Source organism: Paroedura picta, chromosome 9 (assembly GCF_049243985.1).
Source record: "Paroedura picta isolate Pp20150507F chromosome 9, Ppicta_v3.0, whole genome shotgun sequence".
Lineage (NCBI taxonomy): Eukaryota > Metazoa > Chordata > Lepidosauria > Squamata > Gekkonidae > Paroedura > Paroedura picta.
The window spans coordinates 72,010,785-72,035,743 of record NC_135377.1 but is presented as its reverse complement, the minus strand read 5'-3'; the positions used below and the strand labels follow the sequence as shown (position 1 = coordinate 72,035,743).

Genomic DNA, 24,959 nt, shown 5'->3' with positions numbered 1-24,959 from the left:
ACTACAAATATGTATGGCTGAATTATAAGAGGCCAGCTTCTTTTCTGATGTTCCTCTTTGTAAAAATTACTTGAGAGTGCATAGCCCAAATATTGACAGCCTATTAAAAATTCTCTTTCCCCCCCCCAAAGGACAGCCGTTTAACAAAATTAAGGATCTTGCACAGATAACAGGTAATTCTGAGAATGCCAGCTTTTAGATAGAATCTGAACTCTCCTCCTCCATGCTCCATCTGAGCAAATCAATACAAGATTAAAAAGCAATCTTAAGTGAACATTTTCAAGCTTTATGTACTATCACTCATGTTGCTCTAAAAGAGCCATTCAATGACCACAACTTGCAAACAGGCACAACTAAGTTTTCATTTTTCTTTCCAAAGAGAAAAAGAAAGTTCCTTATAAACTATCTATAGAGTTTGGCCACATAATGATGCTTCTTATTCTGTGGTCATTTTGGGGACCTAAACAGACCTTCTTGACCAACTTTCCCTGACTAAAGGGAATATTGGCATTCATTGTTCAGTCTCAGTCCAGAGAATGAAAGACATTTCCCCTATATTTCTGAAAGACAATGCTCCCTGGAGAAACCATTTTGTAGAGGAAATTGGCCTTTTTACTAGATGCTTCATATAAGAATTACTGGCACTGCAAACTGGTTAGAGATATAAATTACGCATTTCTCTTACAACTGGATGGAATCCAAGAATTTAAAATTTTTCACAGGCAATCTCAGCGTTTAACACAACTAGTACGCAAGTTAAATCCTTGGATTATATAACTGACACAGCTTGACATCCTCTTTTAGAAGGCTGATTTCAAAATTCTTTACTATTATGAACAGGTTAAGGTCCATGCTACATTCTTCCCTCCCACTCCCCGCTTCTGAGTGTGTGGTCATTTACACATAGGTTGTTTAACCTAGCCTGGATGTTATGAGGGAACAGGTTTTTTCACTTTTACCCAAAGCATTGTGGTGCTTCCTTACTCTCCCCCACGCACCAGTTTTCCTGGTCTTGCCCAGAGCCAGTTTATTCATGTAGCACAGAGGTCTCCAACCCCCGGTCCGCGGCCCGGTACCGGGCAGCCAGCGGCCGCGCCTGCCTTCCCCTCCCCCTGCAACGCACACGCGCATGCTAGCGAAAACGCGCACATGCGGCTGTTCTGCGCATGTGCATTAGCACCACCTAGTGGCGAAAACGCGCATGTGTGGCAACTGCGCGTGCGCGTTTACATGCAGCTGCTGTGGCCGGGCTCTCTCCCACTCTCGGAGGCGGTCCTCGACTACAAGAAGGTTGGGGACCGCTGATGTAGCACATAGCATGTGCTATGGTCCCTGCGCTTCCCCCCTAATGGATCAGAGCTATAGCCTCTCTCTTCCACTCCTTTCCCGTCTTTAAGGCCACTTGGAGCAACCCCCCCCCTTCCACTGTGTGGGGCCTCTTAGTTCCCAGTCTGGCTGTTTCTGCTATACTGTACTCAACTAGGGCCCCACAAATCCTTAAACTGGCTGTGGTGCTATGGGGCCTGCAAATCCTTAAACTACTTCTGGTCTTGCCTGCAATTCTCCCCAAACATTTTTACTATGTTTTTTTTTTTTTGAAAGATTGCAGCAATTCCAGAGCACCTTCCATGTGAATGGGAAAGTCCAAATTTTCCTCTTCGGCATGACTTTCCCTGGCCAAATGGCTATTTCCCCAGCTTTATGTTTTTAACTCTGCATTTTACATACTGCTATAGTATTATAACAACGTGTCTGACAATTCCCAGGTTCCTTCTTGAAAATGTGAGTTCACTGTCCCTTTTGTTGCAAAGATACATGTCCTTCTTCTTATAACTTCATAACAAAAGGGGCTAGATACTTTTAAAAAATTGAAAACTACGAATTCAAAAAACCTGACAGCCGATTGTTATAACTTTATGTCAGGTGCTGACGGGGGGAAATTATGAAAATGAATCCTCGTTTTGCAGAAGGAATGGCTGCAGTGGGCAACAGACTCATGGACCATGCCATTTGGAACCATATTAAATCCCCAAAATATTGGTATTTCCTGATATTCCCCAATCCCAAGGTAGAAAACCTTTAAAAAAGAAGTTTGAAAAAGAGTTTAGGTAAAAACCTTTTTAAAAAATGAAGTTTGGACCAGGGGGTCCAATTCTATGGGTTCCTAAAGAAGGCGTCCCATCCTTGATTGTTTACAATGGGGGAGGCATATAAACTTTAAAGGGAATGCAGTCCCTTTAATATTTAGATGCCTTTTGGAAGCTGTGGCAGCTTGAGTGAATTCTGAAGGCATTTAAAGGGCTTGCAATCCCTTTAAACACCCTCTCCAAGCTCAAAGTTTACTCTGAAGGGATTTAAAGGGACTGCACTAACTGTGGTTATCTGGCAGGGGCTCAGCCATTTCATATAGCCATATGAATATAAAAAAATATATCTGGCTGAAATAATATCCCAAAAATATCACAGCAGCAGTGGAAAAACCACCTGCACTCATTCTCATGTGCTTCCTCTTCCACATGGCTAGTGCATTTCCCTATTACTGCCCTAATTATATTATGTGACTTATATGTTCCATGGGGTTATCCATGTCTAAATTATTTGAATTATGCACAACAAGGACATACAATAACCTAAGATCAACCTCTTTAAATGTGTGGTACTCAGACACTTTACATAATTGCTACATGAGTACAGGCAGTGTCAAGAAGGAGGGAATAAATGCAGGGTAGAATGTCTGTAGCTTAATGTATAAGAAAGTTCTAGAAAGTTCTAGAATGAAAGTAAATTGACAAGATAGTGCAAATATGTACTTAACATACATTTAATATCCATTTTTAATTTATGTAAATGACACAAAAGAAAACTGTAGTCTCAATCCATAAACTAAACCAATAGATTATAATAAAATTTAAACAACATAGTATAATTATAATAAAATCAATGACACCATTTAAAACAACAACAGATAAAGGGTTTATAAGTAATTACAGACAGAATACTTGACAAATGTGTTTTCACATGCTTCTTGAATATGACAAGCAAAGTCCCACAATGTTGTCTCTATTACTGGGAAGATCTTGCTTCAAGTGGATACCATTCTTGCATCTACCCAGGGTTATCCTAAATAGCATCTCACCAGTAGATGTTAGCCTCTTTACAGCCTCCTGGAATGTAAATAAATCAATATGCCACCAGATGAGAGGAGGACTACGGGAACAGATATTCAATATTTCTTTTGTGCCCAAGTCATTAGGCCTTGGAAGGCCAAAACCAGTATCTTTAAATTGTGTCCAGAAACTAAAAAGTAACTAGCAGACATTGGAGTATGCGTTACAGGATCGCCTTCATTTTTGGTCAACAAATGGTAGCAGCATGTTGCAGTAATTCATTTTGGGGGGGCACACTTCAAGAGCAGCCCCATGCAGATCACATTATGTTAGTCTAATCTGGGTGTCACGAAGATATGGATGACAGTGGCCCCCTTTCTCTCTTCTATCAGTAGGCAACGTTATTAAGGGAAGCTATCAAAAAGAACCCCAGCCCCACTTAGAAACCTGGGAGAGGGAAAAAAGGAAAAAAATAAAGAATCCTATGAAATATTTTACTTTTAAGAATGAGTAAAATACTTAACTTTTAAAAATCAAAATATATATCATGAAAATGTCTGAGGAAATGTTGGGAAATCTGAGGGAACACCGGGGGAAGGGGGGACTAGGAAATGTTTTCTTTTTGAGTAAGAAAAAATGTGTCTTAAAAAAGCATTTCACTAATTCCAGACACATAGAGCATGAAAAACTCCAAAGACTTTAAAAAAATTCCCAGTGGAACAATTAGGGAAATTTGGGTAACTCTGAAAAAACTCTATTTTTTTTTCCTTTTGGAAAGACAAGGTCTTATTCAGTACGAAAAATGTTATATAAGGCAGTCTACAGCATTAGAGAAAAAGAATTCTGATGCATCCTGTAGACATAGCCCCCATTTTCGAGAATATTTTGATTAAACATAAATATTAGAAGCAATTAATATACCATAAGATGTTTAATACTACATTACTAGAAAGATCAGTATTTTCAGTTTTAAGAAGTATAACTGAATATCCAAATACCTATTGTAACCATATGTGAATATTTCTATCCAAATAATATACTTTATTTTCTTAACTGCAAAATTTGTTTTCTAATTTCCATCCATTTCTTTCTCTCAGGTGACAGAAATTAATATACATTAATGGTTGCCAGGGGTGTGGCTCTTCCAACTCTTTCAGAAGAACTGAATATACTTGAAATCTTACTTATAGGAAACGAAGACATTTATACCTCTCAATTCCACAGATCTGCCAAACAGTACAAATGAGTAAAAGAAGTTTAAGTTTGATAATAAATTATTACATATATTTAATTTTCCCCAAAAAACGTATGTGCTATTTTGAAAGGGGTAGGGGATTCCCATGATTTCAACATTTCTTGACATTTTTCCTCTCTAGGAAACCAGTTGAGTTCGCAACCAATCACTGTGCAACTAAGAAAAGCCCAGGCATGACAGTCATAGATGATACAGCACATGGCATTGGGCTACAGTTAGTTGCTAAGCAAAATGACCTGCCAATCAATATCATTTCCATTGACAGAATGAAAGGTCGGAAATGTGTGTAACTGGTTTTGTACCAAGGCAATGAATAATTCCAAATTCCCCTTTACTTATATGTCTAGTCGGCTGGGAGGATCGTGGAGTGTGTGAGATACTGCTGATCTATCTGCTGCTGGTAAGAAAGCTCCGTAAACCCCTCACTCCTGTGTCCCACTTGAGTGGGTTTCCCCAGTAAACTGTCCAGGGACTGAGAATACTCCGGTATGTATTCTTGTTGCTATCCTCTGCCTTATAAAAGCTGCTCTATTCGACATTCTTCTCCTTTTAAAACAATCCTCTAAAGAAAATCTTATGTTATACCTATTATAGATACAAACTCATCCTGTGTTCAAGAAATAAACATAATTACTAAAATGTATATAATTTCGAATACTGCTTAACTGAAGAAGATTCTGAATTAGCACTTTTAGGTGACATATTTGACTTGAACATGTATGAACATGTACGCTGGGCAAGTCGCAACTGGAAAATTATATAACAGGAACACATTTATTCTTCCAGGCAAGTTCTGAGTCCACGAAAAGAGGTGAATCCTATGCAGCAGCCAAAACATGCAAGTCAAAACACAATCTAACACGAACAAAGGACCTACACAGCCAAAATTTCAGCAATGCTAAATAATATCCCAACTGTCATTATGTCAAATAGCTTGGCACGTTTCCACAGCAAGACAAAAGTGACTTTTGTTTGGTGTCAAACATGCTCTGAGCGAAAAGGAAAAAAGGTACGAAGGGGAGAATGAGTTCTCAAATAGGGAAAAGAATGATGTATAAATAACAAATGTTTGCTACCTCTGAAAGACTACAAATTTATTTTACCAGTGCACACAGTGAATTAATTTATATTGCTGGAATTGGAATGTTACTGCTAAAATGTGTCCTATCATTTTGTAGGGTGAAATGGAATTTACAAAATACATGCCAAATGACATTAGAAACCAGTGCATCTCTTACTTAAATGCTCAGAATTGTCTGCGTTTTGAGTTCATAATTTTCACATCGTTGTTTAAGCATTTTTCTTCAAAATGTCCAGATATAACATTCGAAGCCTGTAACTGTTCCTTCAAATCTGTCCTTATATATAAATAAAAGAAACATTCTGGGCCACCAAAGGCCAATAAGAAAATATAAATTAAATTATATAAACAAGAAAACAAAAATTGAAATGGGCATTTGTACCAGAAAATGAGAAAACAGGTCACGTGCACCTACATCCTACAGTGCAATCCTAAACAAAGTTACACCATTCTAAGAATGCAATTATATTTAGGACCTACTTTATTTTTATATTAGAATTTTTAACAATAATTTCAATACAGATAAAGAAGCAAAAGGAAAAGGTTAAAAAAACAGCATAACAAGAGAGAGAGAAAAAGTAAAAGCACAAACAGATCAGACTCATTTCAGTAAACTTCTCCAGCCTTCCATACCTTGGAACATTGCTTATAAATTCAGATGATTCAGAGATCAAAAATCAGGATAAAAACAGCTATTCAAAATTGGAATTGTTTTGCCTGCATGTGATAGAAGACATAGTTATAACTGATGAAACTACCAAAAATATTAAAACATTGGAAGGAGTCAATCTAACAATGTTGTATTTTTATACTAAATATAAAATAGGCAAAATGCTTTCTGAAAAGAGCTGCATCTATAAATCACCAACAATTCAAAACAAATCAAAAGAGATGAAATAAATCCTAATGTTATTTTTTAAAAATGAAAACACCACAAATTTGCTTTTGAAAATACAGCAAACTTTTTAAATTCTTTGCTTGGAATATTTTTTCCAAATATATATATATATTCCCAAAGGAATGCTTCTGGAAGCGACTGAGCATAAATGCCAGAGCAAACTACTCCATTTCCTGTATGGAGTCAACTGACCCATTACATTCAGAGGCAGCCACCAAATGGTTCTTGCAACAGCTTTTACCAAGCGAGATTAGTAAGCACATAAAGTGGACTCTTGATATTGCACAAGAGGCACCGGGGCTGAATGACTCTTTGTTTCCTGCACTATCGCTACTAGCGAATGCATGTAGTGCAAAAACAATATTAGAACATTTCAATAAGAAATGGAACACAGAATGAGATTCTCAGGAAGATTCTCAGGAATACTTCGGATGAGCAGAGACCCACGGCAAAACGCTGCAGGGAAGCGGTAAAGATGAGAATGTGCCCTACTTTTCGGCCGTCCTTGGCCAAACTGGAAACAAACTGTTCCCTCCTTGTTTGTTTATTTATTAAGGGATTTATATACCGCCCCTCTTGGACATACTGTCTCAGGGCAGTTTACAAAATCTAAAACTCAATAAACCAGCATGTTCCATATAAAACAATGTTTTGAACCACAAATTGGACGCAATAGCATCAGCCAAGAGTACTGGATCAATGGTTTATAGCCTGCCAGGTACTGGGTACGAGGAGGTGTCGGAAGAGGAAAGGAGGGCAGACAAGGCGGGAGGTAGGCCTAAGATTCAGATTTGGTTATCATTGGCCTCAACCATAGACTTGGCGGAAGAGCACCATCTTACAGGCCCAGCAGAACTAATCTTACAGGCCCTGCGGAACTAAGAAAGTTTGGGCAGGACCCTCTCGGGAGCTCATTTCACCAGACAGAAGCCAAGGCTTAAAAGGCATCCTTGGAGCTCTGAGAGCTGATTTGCTGGATCAGCCCATCAAGGACTCTGCCAGAGCCCCAACAATGGCTGCTAAGGTGTCCTGTCGGCACCAGCAATGAGGAAGTCCAGGAAGACTCATCTCATTTGTAATAAATAAAGTAAAATAAAATAAAATAATTTCTCCCCCTCTGTACCCACCCTTACAGCCTGACCCCAACCAAGCAAGGAGTGCTACAAATTTGCTTAAGAAACTTAAAATAGGGGGTAGATTATATTGAGTTCGTTAATATATACTTCATGTTGAATTATACAAATTATACCAAGAAATATTTTTAAAAAACGATTCAGTAGAAAATATTATTTCAAAAACCTCAAGACCCATTGTTTTCTTTAAAATTCTCCTGGTATGGCCTTCTTCACGCGCATGCATTTGTTACCGCTATGAAAAACCAATACATAACTATGTTTTCAAATCTCCACATCTCTTAAATATACTACATTCAGGTGGGTAGCCATGTTGAACAGATGCAGCAGAACAAAGTTTGACTCCAGCAGCACCTCAAAGTTTTATTCAAGATAAAAGTTTCAGTATATTCAGCCTAAACCCAATCAGAAATCTGCTCCAACCCACAGAGATGGGTCATATCCTCCATTTCCTAATTTGCTCTAAATCATATTTCACCACCTGAATTTGCAAATTATATGTAATCCTTTGCCTCCAAACCACCTCATCACAATCTACCCCATGTTATTAATGATTTATACTTGAAGTGGGCTGAACTGAGTTTGAAACAATCGTTTTGTGGTCGCATAAACATGGTTTGACAATCTGGATATTACAGCTGATTATAATTACTGAAAACCAGGAAGGAGAGGAGGGAACGAGGAGGAGGGGAACTGCTGAGGCCAGGGGGCAAGGAAGATCAGGGCTCCCCCCTCACAGAATGGCGGCTCAATAAACAGCACCCCTCCACCTCCCTTTTTAGATGAGATAATTAGGTTTTAGGTTTTAAGTTCAGGAGGAGTTTTTCGCTGCAACTTTCTGGGTTTATAGGTTTTTATATTATTTGTATTAGTTTGTATTGGTTTTAATGAGATTTTGGATTTTATCTGATTGTAATCCACCTCAAGCCTCCGAGGGGAAGCGAGTAATAATAATAATAATAATAATAATAATAATAATAATAATAATAATAATAGCGGCTTAGGACAGTATACAGCATACATTCAGATTCACACATAAAACATATATATATACATATACATATACATATATATATAAATTTTAGAAAACAAATAAATTTTAGAAAACAAATTATAGAAAACAAATTATAGAAAACAAATAAATCACCATGTTAAAATAATAACATCTCGGCACCATCAGACAACTTTCCATTTTAGCCTATCAGAGGACATTGTCCAGGGGAGGCCCATTTGGTGTTATTGTAAAATTGATGTTACTGGCCCCAACCAAATGCTTGGTGGAAGCGCTCAGTCTTGCACGCCCTGCAGATATGGGACAACTTTTATAGGGCCCTGGTCTCCTCCGGATGTTGATTCTGCCAAGTGAGGGCCAGGACAGAAAATATCCTGGCCCTAGTTGAGGCCAAAAGCAAAAGATTCTGGAGAACACAGTGCAGCACATTTGCGTGCTGTGGCAAGTAAGACTCCTAAGGTCATGTATATTGGTAAAGATTCCTTTGGTGGAACAACTCATAACATTAGACCTTCTGAAGAATTTGAAACAGACATCCACTCCGGAAACTCTGTCTTTCACAAGGTTTATCAGAATAAAAAAAGAAGACATTTTATACAAGTTTCTCTGCATGAACTTGATTTCATGTTGATGATTAGAGCCAACACAGGTTCTTGTTTGGGTTCATAGTTGAGGCCAGACATAGTTCCTTGGGGGCAAGGACTATTCGCTTGATGGAATTCACAGAATGCAACACTCTTTGGGGGACATGGGAAGAGAGGTGATCCCTTGGGTATGGATCCCTTAGGACTACAGATCATCTTGAAGATAAGGACCAACACCTTGAACTTGGTCCAGAATTCGACCAGAAGCCAGCACAGCTGTCGAACGATTGAATGGATATGGACTCTCCAGGGAGTACCAATGAGGACCCAAGCAGCTGTTTTCTGGACCACTTGTAGTTCTCAGGTCAAGGATAAGGGTAGGCTCACGTAGCGTGAGTTACAGAAGTCCAACCTGGAGGTGGCCGTCATGTGGATCACAATGGCTAGGTGCTCCAGGTTCTGATTCTTCAGCCAAGTGCCCAGTAATGTTGCAGAAATTACCTGAAGATTCAGGGGAGTATTTTCCTCCCATCTCTTCTTTCTGTCCCCCTCAGACCAAATGAAAAGCCACATGTGTTAAAGAAAGGCTTCTAAGGCTGGGAGAGTTTCCTCCAACGTAAAGAATAAATCCTACTAGTTCCAACTTATCTCCACCTTAAACACTTCAGTCTGACCAAAAGGTGCTGTTTCACTAGGACAGAGGTGGCCAAACTGTGGCTTCCAGATGTCCATGGACTACCATTTCCATGAGTCCCTGCAGTAGAGTAATGAAGCTTTGTTGTTGTTAACTGCGAAGTCATGTCCAACCTATTGGGATCCCAAGGACAATGATCCTCCAGGCCTTCCTGTCCTCTATCATTCCCTGGAGTCCATTTTAAGTTCGCACCGACTGCCTCAGTGACACCATCCAGCCACCTCATTCTCTGTCATCCCCTTCTTCTTTTGCCCTCGATCGCTCCCAGAATTAGGCTCTTCTCATGAGGTGGCCAAAGCATTTGAGTTTCATCTCCAGGATCTGCCCTTCTATGGAGCAATCCGGGCTGATCGCCTCAAGGACTGACCAGTTTGTTCACCTTTCAGTCCAAGGGATTCGCAAGAGTCTTCTCCAGCACCAGAGTTCAAAAGCCTCAATTCTTTGACGCTCGGCCTTCCTTATGGTCCAACTTTCGCAGCCATACATTGCAACTGGGAAGACCATAGCCTTGACTAGATGCACTTTTGTTGGCAGGGTGATGTCTCTGCTTTTTAGGATGCTGTCTAGATTTGCCATAGCTTTCCTCCCCAGGAGCAAACATCTTTTAATTTCTTTGCAATGAAGCTTATGCTACATAATGAAGCTTATGCTACTTAAATAGCACTTTCACTGACAGAAGTGATTTTTCCCAATTCCCCCGACCATGGCCCAGTCAACACCTACTTTGTCTCTGTTGCTGAACTTGGAAGCACAAAACTCCCAACATGAATCTGATAGAAAGCTTTTGAGACAGCCATGAGGATTCTGTATCATCTGAATCAGCTCATTGCACATTTTCCAAATACCTGTGACTGGGGAATAGAAACCCAATGTGGGGTACCATTTAGAACAGTGATTCTCAACCTTCCTAAAGCTGTGACCCCCTTTGGGTCACCGAGACTGCTGCTGCTGTTGCTGCCATGGCGGCGGCAGCCTCGGCAACTCAAGGGGGGGGGGGGTCGCAGTATTAGGCTGCAGTGGTGTAGCGATGTAGCAGCCATGGTGGCAGCCTTGGCAACCCCTGGGAAAAGGGTCGATCAACCCCTAAAGGAGTCGTGACCTCCAGGTTGACAACCACTGGTTTAGAATATTAGAGTAGGATATGGGAGACCCAGACTCAAATTCCTATTCTGCCACGGAACCTTGCTAGGTGAGCTTGGCCCAGACAAATTATTAGACTCATCTTCCTCACAGAGCTGTAATGACAATAAAATAGAATAGATTTGAATGTCTGGATTGGCACTTTGAGAGCCAATCCACCTGACAATAAATTCTATTACCGGAACGCCAGAGATACCAGAGAACTGTACTGTAGAAGGTTTCCATTCTTATTGACACCACTGGCCTAAAGCTGAAAGGACACTCAGTTGTGGACATGAATGTATGCAAAAGAGAATCCAAAGCTGTTTGACTCATATGACAGGAATATGGAATTTGAGAATTACAAATTAAACTTGAAAAGGCAAGAGAAGAAATGAAACACTTAAACACTGTAATCCTGGGTGTGAGTGAGCAAAATTGGAAAGAAACAGACCATTTTTTGTCAGAAAATTACAAAATGCTTTACTCAGGGAAGGCAAACAGAAGAACTGGAGTTGCTCTAATACTGAGGCAAGATGCGACACAGTTATGATGTGAAATCTCACTGAATGGTATCAGCTTTCATGGATAACCTGGCAGTTAAACAAACATTGTTCAAGTTCACACCCCAGCTACAGATGCTGATGAGGAAGAAATTGAAAACTTTTATGCCACTGTCCAGGAAGACACTGATATACACCTAAACAAGTGACTAGAATGCAAAATTAGGAAGCCAAGCAGAATCAAATACTGTTGGGAGATTTGGGCAAGGAGCACAAAATAAAGCAGAAGAGCCATTCATAGAATCCTGTAAATACAACAAGTCATTCATTGCAGACACATGTCTCAGACAACCCAACAGTTGTCTGGACATCACCAGACAGCCAATATAGAAATCATCAATTATAGATGACATAATGGGAAACAGAAGACCTAGTAGCTCTGCTAAAAGAAGCCAGGAGCCCATTGGGATATATATAAACCAGGGGTAGTCAAACTGCGGCCCTCCAGATGTCCATGGACTACCATTCCCAGGAGCCCCTGCCAGCATTTGCTGGCAGGGGCTCCTGGGAATTGTAGTACATGGACATCTGGAGGGCCACAGTTTGACTACCCCTGATATAGACCATTCTGCACCTGGGACGGGGTAGAACCTGCATTCTCCTCCCTTAGACCTCAAGTCTGCCTGTTAATGCAGGTGGTGATGTCACTTCTGGGGGGGGGGCATGGCCAGCTGACTCCAGTTCCAGAAGTCCTTGTGTCATGAAATATCATTACATGACCCAAGGACTTCTGGAAAAAGGTTTTAAAAGGTTGCCTGATTATTTCTAGTTGATACAGTCATTCTATTTCATTTGCCAGTAGGCCATCAGAGAGCACTTTGGGCCTTTACCATACACTGCCAAGAGGAACAAAATGTAATAGGCTTCAAAGCTCGTTCATAAGAGCGGGCTTTGAAAGGGGTGCCAGCAGCGGTGGTGGTCTGAGGGGCCGGGGAAGGCTTTCCCGGCCCCCTCCCTCCCCCGCCAGTGAACCTAAAGGGCTCCCCGGCCCTGCGGTGAGTGGTTTGGAGACCAAGTCATATGAGGAAAGGTTGAGGGAGCTTGGTCTGTTTAGCCTGGAGAGAAGACTACTAAGAGGTGATATTATAATATTTGAAGGGCTGTCATATAGAAGACGGAGCAGAGTTGTTTCCTGTTGCCCCAGAGGTTCGGACCAGAACCAATGGGTTGAAATTAATTCAAAGGAATTTTCGGCTTAATATCCGGTAGAAGTTCCTGACAGTTTGAGGGGTTCCTCAGCGGAACAGGCTTCCTTGGGAGGTGGTGAGTTTTCCTTCTTTGGAAGTTTATAAACAGAGGCTAGATAGTTATCTGACAGAAATGCTGATTTTATTAACTTAGGCAGATTGTGAGTGGGCTGGAAGGGATATGCCAGTGTTATGTCTCTTGTGGCATTTCCTTGCATATTCAGGGAATCACTCATTGCTGCTGTAGATGAATTTCCTCTAGGCCAGGCTGTATTCTAGAAAAAAATTGTGGGGGGGGGGGATCATTTGGGCATGAAATTTGGGTCACTGTGGGTAGGCAGGTAGTTGCAAGTTCCTGCATTGTGCAGGGGATTGGACTAGATGGCCTTGGAGGTCCCTTCCAGCTCTATGATTCTACGTCTCTAAAGACCGAAAAATATTTACTTTGGCATGCTTCAATGCCCTGCCTTCAGCCCTTCTGGAAGGCAGACACCTTATTATTCCTTATTCACAACGGGTGTGTCCCTGCCAAGTGGGAAAGGATGAGACAGTAGAGCAAGTACTATTGTACTGCTCCTACTATAATGACATTCGCACACAATATATCACACCAATGTTAGTAAACTCCCCAGGAAGATCAGAACAGTTCTACTACACCTTCCTGCTTCTCCCTGATCTTTCTTCAGAAATAATTTGCAAAGTTGCAACATTTTGGAGGACAGGAAGTATACATAAGCAACTGGTTAAGTCCTTAAACAAGGCTGGCTTAAATGACACCTTCAAATCTGTCTGTTGGTTTTAGTATTGTATGTGGTGAGGTTTTAAAGCTGATTTTATAAAGAAATAAACTGAACAGAACTGGAGTAATAGGCATACTCTCTCTAGCTCCCAAGAACAGCTGAGTGGCACCATTCTGTACCAATTGAAATTTCCAAATTAATTTTGAGAGGAGACCAATGGATAGTGCATTGCAGCAGTCTAGTCTCTATGTTATTGTAGCTTGAAGCCAGACTTTTTTGGAGCTGCATTAACTTGCTTAACTAGTAACAATGCTGGGCCCAGGATAATCCCAAGTCTTTTAACCGAGTCAGCTGTAAACCATCTAAAGAGGGGAGCAGAACATCCTTCAAGGTCTCAGGCTTCCCAGCCAGCATTACCTCTGTCTTTTCAGGGTTTCATGTTCACTCTTAGCCAGTTTACCACAGCAGCAAGGCATTTATTCAGGACTTCTACCATTTCACCAGGACATTGGGACAGGAATATACAGAGCTGAGTATTATTCATATATCAATAATTCATATATCAACCATACAGCTACAAACGATTTGTTCCAAGGTCTTTACAGACGGATTGAAAAATCAGGGGGGATAGAATGGCACCCTGTGCAATTTCACAAGGTGGGCTCCATATTGATGACAATGGTCTCCAAAAGCAACCCTTTGAGTCCAGTCTGAGAGGAATGGTTTCAACTGGTTCAGGAAGCATTCCAATACTTCTGTCTTCGGGTGCCTCAATGAGATGGTACGATCTACTACTTCAAAGGCTGAAGATGTCCATTAAGAGCAACAAGGAGGCTTGGTCTTTGTTTACTCTCAGACGGAAGTCATCAACTAAAGCTAGCAGAGCTGTCTCTTTCCCATAACTTGGCCTAAAGCCAGTCTGAAAGGCGTCTGGAGCAGATGAGTTATCCAAGAAAAACTGGAGTTGGTCTGCTACTGCTCTCTCAATCACTCTGCCAAGAAAGGGTAGTTTAGGGACAGTGCAATAATTAGTCACGTTTTCTCTGTAGGGATGTAGCTTTCAGTGGCTGAATTAGCGACTTGATTTATAATAAACAAGTGAGAACTTGCAAAGACTTGTGGGAGACATCTCATTTCCCTTCCTCCATATTTCCTCTTTTCCTTTCCCGAAACCCCTCCATATCCTCTCCCATTTTCCTGCTTCCCTCTTCCCATCCAACATTTATCTGCCCCCTCTCTTCAGCTATCCCTCTCCCCTCCCCCCACACCTAGGAAAAGTATGGCCCAGTTATGTGGTGCTGGCCCACTTACAATGGTAGGGAAGCCTCAAGGACTTATGGGAGGTCCATTACTTGTCCCCATATCTCCCTCCCTGTTCTATTTCTTCTTTCCCTCTTCCTCTTTCCTTGCCTCTTTTTCTCACAATCAACCATTCACCAACCTACCTTTTTTCTGCCTCTCATTTTCATCAACATTTCTTATTTTACTTCATTTGTACCCCACCTTTCCCCACAGTGGCAACCAAGCAGCTTTCATTATTCTCCTCCTTTAATTTTTGTTCACCTACACTTGAATACCAAGAGCCAGGCCTACTTGAGCCATACAAGTCAGGCTGCATCAGGTCACCTAGTGGTTGCTCTGATGAGTCCTTCCTCAAAGGCCAAAACAAACCTGGAAAAGACCCTATCCCCACTTTTACTCGCAAAAAAACTAAGCCTGGAATGCTGTGGAAGCCTAGCGATGACCACTGAGAGAATCTGCTTCTTAAAGTTACAAATGTGCCCTGGGGGGGGGGGTTGCCCCCCCTTTTGTTTTCAGTGGTTAGGGTTAATATAGTATTGTGGTAAGTAATCCTATCTTCTGGTGTGCCCGTGTTACATCTGACATCCGGATCAGAGCATATCCTTAATATTTAATCAATAAAAACATTGACGAATTTATCACTGCAAATGGATGTTTCCTACGCTAACTTACCACATGCACCTTCATTTTTGCTATACAGTTACACAGAGTTAAGTTCTCAGAGAAACTTTCAGTTTTCCCTCCTGTAAGAAGCTTGTTGCTGTTGTTAGGTACGATGTCGTATCCGACCCATCGCAACCCCATGGACATTGATCCTCCAGGCCTTCCTGTCCTCTACCATTCCTCGAAGTCCATTTAAGTTTGCACCGACTGCTTCAGTGACTCCATCCAGCCACTTCATTCTCTGTCGTTCCCTTCTTCTTCCTCAATCACTCCCAGCATTAGGCTCTTCTCCAAGGATTCCTTCCTTCTCATGAGGTGGCCAAAGTATTTGAGTTTCATCTTCAGGATCTAGCCCTCTAAGGAGAAGTCAGGGCTGATCTCCTCTAGGACTGACTGGTTTGTTTGCCTCGCAGTCCACGGGACTCGCAAGAGTCTTCTCCAGCACCAGAGTTCAAAAGCCTCAATTCTTTGACGCTCGGCCTTCCTTATGGTCCAACTTTCACAGTCATACATTGCAACTGGGAAGACCATAGCCTTGACTACACGCACTTCTGTTGGCAGGGTGATGTCTCTGTTTTTTAGGATGCTGTCTAGATTTGCCATAGCTTTCCTCCCCAGAAGCAAGCATCTTTTAATTTCTTTGCTGCAGTCCCCATCTTGGAGTGATCTTGGAGCCCAGGAAAATAAAATCTGTCATTACCTTCATTTCTTCCCCATCTATTTGCCAGGAATTGAGAGGACCAGATGTCTTGTTCTCTGCAAGAGGCTACTTGTTACCAAATCTGTGGGTATATGCATCACAGCACTTCGAGGGAGAGGTGAAGAAATCAACCACAAGGACAAGAAAACTTCAAGTCAAAAGAACAAGGGAGAATATGCAACAACTAAAAAGCAATGAGAGCTCTACATGCTCCTCTCATGATGATTAGGTGCACACAGATTTAAAAGTTGTATATGTCTGTCTATAGCAGCCTTTCACAACTTTTCACCCTTGAGAAACCCCGGAAACTTTCTTCAGGCTTCGAGAAACCCCAGAAATGGAGTGGTCATACAGGATATAGTTGAGAAGCATAGCTTTGCACATGCTCAGCTGGAGCCCCTCCCTTTCCTACCCCTTCCAGGCCCATCATTGACCATTTTTTGGGGGGTGGAGGGTCAACATGACCATATATGGTCATAATACCGAATAGCTGTTTAACAAGTTTTTTAAAAAGATAATAAAAATTCAGAAAACCCTTCCAGGGCCCGCAAGAAACCCCAGAGTTTCACGAACCCTGGTTGAGAAAGCCTGGTCTACAGCATACCCACTTTTTCTTTTAAAACATTTCACCCATTCAGAAAAAGATCCCACCCCCCAATTTCTTTCCAAATTTTTCTGGCCTTTTTCTGAGTCTTCACATCTCTGACACTACACTAAGTTACAATATATAAACTTCTTGCACGCCATAGTAGAAAAATAACTTTTTACATTACTAATTTGTGCAGATAGATTATTAAAATGATCGGCACACACACTTCAGCATTTGCTTCCAGACAAACAAATTCCCAAAGCATTTGTAACACTAGCTGTAAATAGTTTGTGCTCAGCTTCTATGATTTGACGTGATTTCTGAAACCCCAGTTTTGTTTGGCATGCAGTCTTTCAATCACATTTGAAAAAGAAACAGAGAACATGAAAACCAGCACTTTTAACAATACTGTTAAAGATTTTGTAGCTTAGTCTTCACACCTGCATTTCCTCCTCAATTAAACCATTTAAACATCCTGGATTTTTTTTTTACAAGAAATCTCATATCACCAGAAGCCATCACACCTATTATATCACTACTGATCTGACTCTGAAAGACAGACCCCCTAAAAACTCATAAGCTGTAATTTTCAATTCTTTAACAGGAGGAATGAAATGGTTAGATGGAATGTGAATTTAAAAAAGTGGTTTTTCACATTTTGTAAAATGGGGAGGGGAATAAATCGAGGAATTACATAATAGCGTATATAAAACACCACTGTACTGTTTGAAGGTGATTATATAGCTTGGAAAATTAAGTATTGTATTCAGACTAATTAATTTCTGTATGCAAACTGATGGTATTAACAAGATTTTTTTTTAAAGCAGCCAGCCACAGGCCTGTAAATTGGAATAACTGGCTTTCAAACTTTATAATCACTTTTTTCCTGTGGACTGTGTTTGTTAAAGATCAGCTGATAGCAAAAGTACATACGATGCTAAATTGGGAGGAAATATTTGTGTGTATGTCATTCACACCCAGTGCTATAATACCTTTACTATGCTTACCTTTATCAACCACAATTTCATTAGTAAGTTACAGGAGCAGGTAGCAGAGAAAACGTATACTTTCTGAACATTACAATACATTGGTGCTAAAGGAGCGTATAGTATGAAATCAGTTTTTATTAAAATTCACACAGGGTAGGAGACTGAATGATACTATGTAAAAAAAGAAAATTTTCCAATAAAGGTTTCCAAGATATTGGCAAAGCAGTATCACTGTACAATTATGAATCTTGAGAATTTAATTACTACTGAACATTTAGAAATTGCCTAAAATGTTCATGTCAGGTGAAATTAATGACTTGGGATTTATTTCCACGTGTTCTGAATGCACATCTATCCATATATGAATACGATTGTGTCAAGATCAGACATCTGTTTAATTTCAGTAGGAACATTAATCATATGAAATTACGTCTGGATCATGACCACTAAAGCTATATGAATAAATCCAAATTTAGTACACACATGGTAAAATAAATTCAGCATCACTCATTTAGCCAGATATGTACAAGTAGAACAAAGTATAAAACGTTTATACTTTTTACAGTTTAAGGAATGGTAAACATTTCTTACTTAAATTACACCAAAACATATTATAATGAATTTTCAGTAGTTCGATATTGATTTGAAAAACGGTGTGTGTCGGGGAGGGGGATTACCAATGGCCTAAACTGCTACACCGCACTTCATTTCAAGAGACTCCATTAGAGATGCTCTCGTCTTGCATAAAAAAGTGACATGCTTCTCTTAAACATTAACCAGGAGGCCATTTTCAAATACAGCACGAGTTGTACACATCTTTAATGTACCACTTTCACCGCAACTATAACAACTATATGATGGATGAGAGAAACTTGAAAACGCCATTCAAGAAAGAAAGACCCTAATCCCTGGTCCGAGATCACTGCTCTTAAGGAATCCCAACCCGTTCTGAGAACTGACATTTCCTTTTTTTGAGTAGCTTATCTTTAAAAAGGCATGCAGGCTCAGCCCCCCACAGTACCCCAAGGCAGAAGTTAAGCCGCTCCAAACTTGCGGACACTTTCTCTTTCTCCCTTGTCTATTTATTTTGATGTGTATATTATCTGAGCTGACTTCAATCGCATTGCCCAAGTTCATGTCATACCTTGAAAGATTAGGCTTTCCACCTGGAACTATTCATGAATGTATAGCACTGCATAACCTTCACCGTCTCCTATTCTCCTGCCTTTTCAATAGTAGCATTCTTTCTCATTTAATAGATCGCTACAACTTTTACAAGCCTGCGGTTGGTAGAAGTCTACTTGCAGTGTCTGTCATGCGTCTTTCATTACAGTTTCCAAATTTAATGTTCCATTGTTGTCGGCAATGCTCTGCTGCCATCTATTTGACAGAAAGAAAACAACGTTCGTAATGCTACTTACCGGGATATATGTTCTCCGCCAAACCACTTGCTAAAAGAGCAAAAAAACGTGAAAGGGCATTTGCTGCAACCCCAGGTCTAAACATCTGTATGAGCAGATGCCTGCCATACCAGAGAAACATCTGTCTGAGGGCAGTGCCCGCATCCCTGCACTTACCAGCGGAGAAGGCTGGTGGAAGAAACGGGTGGCGAAACTCCAAGGAGAGGGAAGGTGGTCATTTACACAGTTCATTTATTTACATTTAAAACAGCTAAGATCTTATTCTATCTCAGGGGTAGTCAAACTGCGGCCTTCCAGATGTCCATGGACTACAATTCCCAGGAGCCCCTGCCAGCTGGCAGGGGCTCCTGGGAATTGTAGTCCATGGACATCTGGAGGGCTGCAGTTTGACTACCCCTGTTCTATCTCATCTATGCAGCTATATATACAGTTGCCTATAATATACAAGGGTAAGTATTGCTACTAGGGTTTGAATCTACACGTGCACAGGTTTATTCCAAACAAAAAATGTTTGAACGTGCCTCTGCCTCTGGATGGCTGAAGAAAAGCTGGTTCAATAATACACTTGACTCAGTCTCATTAAGATGCCTTAAAAAAAACCCTGAAAGCTGAATTTGTAAGAAAAAGGCCAGGCAAGTTGCACAGAGGAATTATTTTTATGACAAGGCATCTGCTTATTCTTCTCGTATTCCATCTACCCTATAAGCCCTGAGCTTGCCCCTTTAGGCTTCTTTTTGTTCTGCCAACTCAAAGAACAGTTAAAAGGATTTGAGCCTCTCAAGGATGCCCAAACAGTCGTTTTTATGTGGTCTAAATCAAAGAGCACAGAATTTTTCAGGAAAGCGTGCTTTCTCAACCAGGGTTTTGTGAAACCCTGGGGTTTCTTGAGAGCCCTAGAAGGGCTTCCCAAATGGGTGAGAGATCCTTTTTAATTTTTTCTAATTTGTTAAATATTTTTTGGTTGATGTGACCATATATGGTCATGTTGATCTCTCCCCCCCACACACACCAAATGGCCAATAATGAGCATGGAGGGGATGGGAAGAGGAGAGACCCCAAGTGGGTATCCACACAGCTCTGCTTCCCGACCATATTCTGCCCAATTGCACCATGTCTGGGGTTTCTTGAAGCCTGGAGAATGTTTCAGGGGTTTCTCAATGGTAAAAATGCTGAGAAAGGCTGGGTTAGACAGATGGAAACACCACATTCATAAGTATATAGACCTAGACGGAGTATATGTCAAGAAACAGTAGCTTCACACTTCGATATTCGTGTTTAATGAAAGTTTCTATGATTTTGTAGCAATACTTTTAAATTTACCCTCATTTAATTATGTAAACTTGTTATGCAAGAGTATGGCTGGGTTCAGAATATCTGCTCATGCAAAGTTACAGTCTCTGGGGTCAGTACATTGTTCCAATTATAAAGAGTACACAAAATAATCACCACAGAATTTTAAAAACGTACTATTTAAACGAATATTTTTAAAACAAGAATATAAATAACCAGCCAGATAATAAAGCCAATATAGTAATATTGGCTGTCCACTTTAACTTTATAAAAGTTGTTTCTAGGATACAATAAAACTACTTTAAGATTTAAATATCAATTTCAATCAACTTATTTTCCCCATGAAATTTAATTTGCCTGATATTGCTCCCTGTTTTCTATATGTGTCTATGTTTTAAAAAGGTAACTACTTCAGTATAAGGAACGTATAATGCCTTACTAAAATCATGTCTGATTTATAGGTTTAGTCAAGGCTAGACAACACTTCTAGTTATAGCAAGTGCTCAGATTTTACACAATATAAACAGCTACACTTTTGTGTGGTCTACTAATTTTAAGAGACATTCCAAACATTATTAGCTGCTATCAAGGTTACAGCTCCTCTTAAATCTAATAAAACAATCTGTTTGGACAAGGATCGCTGGCCTTTTGTAGACTGTTCGCTCTCACACACATAAAATATTTACATGTTATAAAGGAATTGTATGCAACAAAAGCTACAAAGCCCCATTTTTAAATGACACATTTGTGCTATTAACAGTGACCTCTGGAGACGTCACTGTGGCCTCTATTGTATGAGTTCTATCTAGCAAAAATTCAATACAGTGATGTTGACTTAAAACGACATGGAAGGTTCTCAGCATCTAAAACAGAAGTATCATTAAAACATTATTGAATTTACCTCAATCAGTAAGTTACAGGCTACACCTAATACAAGAAATGGAAACAATTTTACTTAACTCATTCCGCAGTTAACTCTATACTGCACATTGAAAAACAGTAAAAAGTAAACATCAAATTGTATGTTCTAGATGTTAAAATTATTTAAACTATATCTTAATTTTTAATGCCTGTTTTAACTGCGTGTTTTACTTAATTTTAAGAAAAAATAAAATTAATCTCCTCTCTTCTTCTGCCTCTTCAGCCATGCTTCCCAACCGTATTCTGCATGATGGTGACACTTCTGGGGTTTCTCAAAGCCTGAAGAATGTTCCAAGGGTTTCTCAAAAGTAATGAAGTTGAGTAAGGACACTTTATGGCATTTCAACTCACCCTTCTCCTTACAAAGATTTCAAGGTAGGTTACGACGTTAGTTTTAAAAAGTTTAAAAATACAAACAAGGTCGATTCTAGAATGAATAATTAAAATGTTCACACAATATCAACTGAAAAAAAATGACCTAACCATAGACTCCTTGTGATCAGCCAACTTTCAGCTTTCAAGTAAATAATCGCCAGAAAGGCTTTTCTAAATTTGGCTTGACATTGTGCGGGACCTTTCTGGTATACTCAGGAAAGTCAGTCTATAAAACTGGGAGGTATTGCTGAAAAAATGCTGGCACAGATAGAAATTGTCCTAACCTTCCTACAAGGCTACTTTGGAACATTATATATGGCACATTTCTTCTTTGTTTATTATTATTTCTGACCTCCTGTAATTTCTCTTAATAACTGATATGAATTACAGCTCTGTTTATAACCAAGATGATCTTTGCCTACGTTTCCTGAATGTCTAGAGATATGTTCTAAGAATTTTTTAAAAAGGAAACGAGGACAACTTCCTATTACTATACTTTCCTTACCTTCAATATAGTGCACACATAATTTACCTTCAGAAACCCATTGCCATTAATTAGCTTATAAAATATAAAGGAAAGGATAGCTCCCAGAAGGCATCATAGCATACTTTTACAAGGGTAAAACAGATTCAAGTGGGTAGCCATACTTGTCTGAGTAGCACAACAAAATTTGAGTCCAATAGCACCTTTACGACCAACAAAGATTTATTCAAGGCGTGAGCTTACAAGTGCATGCACTTTTCCTCAGACAATAGAACAAGGATCATAAGAGTACAGATATAAGGCGGACGTAAATTAGTAGTAGATTAGAAGCAAATTGTAAGCAACTAGTCTATTTTAATGGTTTCTTTTCACAACTGGTAAAGTGTCTGCCATTAATTACTATTCTTGACATTTTTATTTCTCCAGTGATTTTGTGAACTACAACTGAACCCATAGGACCAATTAGCTTTTTCTAGCAAAGGATTATCATACAGCATAATTTGGATGTTATGACACAGTTTACTAAACTCCCACAATAAGAAGTTCTGTTCAGGGATATTCTGTCTCAAGATCCGCAGAGGTCCCCAATCTTATCACCGGAGACCGGTCAATGCTTGACAATTTTACTGAGACACGGGGGGGGGGGTAGTCTTTTGCTGAGGAATGCCGCCTGAGCCCCTGCTCCACTTGCTTTCCCACTGGCGCCCCTGACTTCCTGCTGCCCGCTGGGGGGGGCACTGCCAGCAGCAGCTGTGCAGTGCCATGCCGAGGAGGAGCCCCAGCCATGGCGATTGACAGAGAGCACCAAAGGTGAGCTGGCGGCAGAGTGGCAGGGCAGCCCCCAAGGCAGTAACCGGGGAGGAGGATGAGGAGGAGCCACGGCCCGATACCGACTGATCTACGACCGATACCGGTCTCCGACCAGGGATTGGGGACAGCTGCGTTAGGGTATCCCATTGGATCAGCAAATACATGGGGATAAATATCCATTGATCATCATCAGTGAAAGAGCAGTTAATTTAAATAAAACAGTTTGGGCAAGACGAGGCCTGGATATCAGCTGGGTTTATTTGAATTATTAACTCCAAAATTAAACAGCATAGGTCTGCTTTGAGACAATCACTGTGGTGGTTAGAATAACAAAGAAATAGTATCCTTCTAGGTGTATCTGACCTCCATACCATGTTTCTTGGAATAGAATAGTATCGACGTTACTCAAAACGGTCATAAAATCAAGACAGCTCACCTATTCCACCTATTATGAAGGGAGCATGCTATCCTAAGGCTTGTTAAATAATATCAAATCATGCCAGAGCATTACATTTAAAACAACCTACCCGCCCCCCCTACAATGCAACTTATTTTTGGTTACTAAAATTTAGTCTGCAAAATAAAGTAAATCAAAGCAAACATATAATGCATTGACACTATTGTAATGACATGGTTGGCAAACTAAACCAACAGTACAGCCACATGCTTCCTCACCCATGCACAGTCATCACCAAAAAGAGACTGGAAGTTTGCAAAAATATGATCTGATCCACAAGGCCTGTAGCATCTTTTTAGATTTCCAGTAAAACCAGTAATGTATGCTGAAGACCACACCGACACTAGTTTGTATCAGCCTAGTCAGAAAACAAGGTTTTGAAAGGACATTCAAGCACAGAAACTATGTGACCATAAAAGTTGCTGCCTATCCAGATAGACCAGAGAAAGAAAACAGAGAGAGCAAATGGAATATAATCCCTGAAAGAAAACAACAAGGTTGCAAGAAATGACATGAAGCAGCATAACTCCTACTAGGGAATGAAAATGTCAACAATCAATGATGCACTCGAAAAAATTGTATTTAAAGTAAATGGAGTTTTGCTGAAAAATATAAGAAATGTTTAAGAAACCAAAATTCAGTTAAATGCTAAATAGGTGTGTACTCAAGAAAAATATTAAAAGAACAATGGGTTGGATCCAGTCAGTTTTTTCAGGCAATTTCATTCAATTCCCCTCTTTACTAGGGATGGACATCAGGCAGTTCACAACCTTAAATCCATGATGAATCTGGCTAGTTCAAGTCTGAAGGAAGTACCTCCCCTGAACATTTCCCAGGTCTTTTTTCTGGTTAAGTTCAGGGTTCATGCCATTTAAACCCTCTGTTTCATTACCTCTCTTCCTAATGGAGGGAAGCAAACTGGAGGTTTTAAATGGCTGGCAGCCATTCTGACCTCACAGCTAACAAGTGCACATACCCCACTGTAAGGCAAAAATGGCTACAACCCATTTCAGGGATCAGTTTTTCTAGTGATTTTGCTTGAAGCCATTTCAGCTGAGGCTGAAATGGCTGGCAGCCATTTCAGTGCTCTGTTTCACCTCCCAATGCTTTTAAGCAGAAGGATGCAAAACGGACCAGCCCAAACCCAGCCAGTTTTTTGGGGGGCTTCTGGGTAGTTTGGGTTTGGGGTTTTAGTTCAGGAACACTCCAAACCCTGCAGCAAACCAGAATTTTCCAGTTCGTACCCATCCTTACTCCTTACTAAAGCTCCCATTTCAAAAGGCTTTTGTGAAGATAAGTCTTATGTTCCCAGCATAACATTTTTGGTAGTCAAAGGGGCTCCATCCTCCTCTTTCACCAGTGGAAAATGTGCTTGGATCCAACCTGCTGTTCATTTCCAGTTGTCACCAGCTATTCAAAGCTGCCCCAAATAGAGTTACATAATTTCTTATATTTTAATAGTATTCAAAAAATAAAATAAAATGAAAGGATAACATTAGTACCAACTGATTAGATATAGATGTACAAATAATAGATGTTTAAAAGAGTTACAAAAAAAGGATTTTGAATAAATAATACCTTGCAT

At 40.2% G+C, this 24,959-nt stretch overlaps 1 protein-coding gene across 3 annotated transcripts in view; it reads right to left on the bottom strand.

Annotated features, from left to right (window-relative positions):
* LOC143845171 (GDP-mannose 4,6 dehydratase-like) overlaps nucleotides 1-24,959 on the bottom strand; it is a 144,744-nt gene that overhangs the window by 84,616 nt on the left and 35,169 nt on the right. The window lies entirely within an intron of this gene.